Consider the following 1,861-nt stretch of genomic DNA (forward strand, 5'->3'; position numbering starts at 1 on the left):
TCATTATAAAAAGTAACTTGTCCAGCTAGACACTTATATATCTTTAAAAATAACTATTAAATGGGAAAAGGGTCTGAAAAATACTCCAACGTTGGCCGAATTTGTTGTTACGATACCAAACTTTATGGAGGACCTTTTACCCCCTTGCATTATTTAATAGTGTATTTTAAAAGGTATATATGTGCCCACGTGGACACATTACTATTTATAATGATGCAATATTTATTATGTCCACGTGGGCACATATATACCTTTAAAATACACTATTAAATAGTGCAAAGTTCGGATATATTTCAGACTTTTTTTTCCTATTAAATAATGTAAGGGTAATAGGTCCTGCCCAAAATTTGGGATTGTTACAATAATTTCTATCAAAATTTGAATATATTTTTGACCTTTTTCCCATGAACTTTTATGTTAGTAAGAATTCGATTCCATCTTCTCTCATACCCCATTATGTTATATACTGTATAAAGAAGATGTGGGACCTTGAGAAATAGTAATAGTAGTATATATTTAGGGATAGAAAGGGACTTTGAAGATACCAGATTAGTGGTTGGGGGATAGACATATAAAGAAAGAGATAGAGATAAAGATAAACACATTTATTCGTTATATGTGATATGCTATATACTGTGGTCCTCTTCCTATATAAATAGGCCATCATCATTCCTCACACTACACCTAAATCATCCATCTTTCTAATAAAACAGTACTCTTTCAAATCTAGGGTTTCTATCTCCTCATGTTTTTTGCAGGCTACACACAAGGATTTATGAGATCACTAAAAAGGGTAAAAGAAGAAAAAAGGGCGGTGACAGAAGAGAGTGAGCACACATGGTGTTTTCTGGCATGATGTTTATATTTATGCTTGAAACTATGTGTGCTCACTGCTCTATCTGTCACCTCCCACCGCTTTTTCTATTTGTTTATATGTGTATTATATTCATCATGTTTGATTAAACCATTTTTGTACTACGTCTTTCACTTACTTTTCATTCTGAAGATGTACTGTTTCTTTTTCATCAAGTTGTTTTTAGTCCTCCTAACACCTCATACCATCAGATTCAAATCATTAATTAGTTTCACTTCATTGGATCTGATAACTAATAAAGTTTTCTTGCATATATATTTGTTTACTCTTGGGTAGTGAAATGCTTTGCAAATTTGTGCAGTTATGCTTAAGTTCAAATGGATTCCCAATATTTCTGTTTTTGTTATGAGATTCGATCTCTACCTACTCTGATACTATGTTGATGTTGAAGTGTGTGGTCATTTCATCTCAAAGCTTTTTATTATATTCTCAACATTTTAGCAAAATGAACTTATTCATTTAAGAGTTTTTGCATTTTAGAAATGAAAAAAAATAATCAAATCTTCAGTTACTATTTCACAAATCATTGAAGTGACAACTAGGTACAGTACTGTTTTAAAAAACATCCAGAAATGGCCACCTAGGATTGTAGGGTAAGGGCAACTGAGATATGCATGATGTTTAGTGGCTTCCACAATGATCCCAAAGTGTTTAAGAACACAGCACAAACAAATTAAAGTTGAGTTGATTTTATTTGACTTTGTAGTATATGATGCTACTAAACAAGCTAAGTGGTGTCTGATGTAGACATATCTTCTTTATTGCTGCTACAGAAATCAATTTCACATCCAACAAATGAACAATCCTTTCAATCAATACACTTTACTAAAATGGATTTTGGACCTAATTCAACTCTAAAAACTAATTTACTACCAAATCTCCCGTCCCTAGTTGATGTGGTGGATTAATCTGTCGTGTTCATAAATTCCAAATTCGATTGATAATACAAGTTTTAAATTCAAATGAATATGTTTTCAGTATTTGGAT

General features: G+C 31.9%; 1 non-coding gene across 1 annotated transcript; it reads left to right on the forward strand.

The window, feature by feature from the left end:
- Nucleotides 1-815: 815 nt before the first annotated feature.
- Nucleotides 816-907, forward strand: MIR156J (microRNA MIR156j). The gene has a single exon (NR_127292.1). It is a non-coding gene; the product is annotated as a microRNA MIR156j (primary transcript).
- The last annotated feature ends 954 nt before the right edge of the window (nucleotides 908-1,861 follow it).

Source organism: Solanum tuberosum, unplaced genomic scaffold, assembly GCF_000226075.1.
Source record: "Solanum tuberosum cultivar DM 1-3 516 R44 unplaced genomic scaffold, SolTub_3.0 scf00135, whole genome shotgun sequence".
In the NCBI taxonomy this organism is placed as follows: domain Eukaryota; kingdom Viridiplantae; phylum Streptophyta; class Magnoliopsida; order Solanales; family Solanaceae; genus Solanum; species Solanum tuberosum.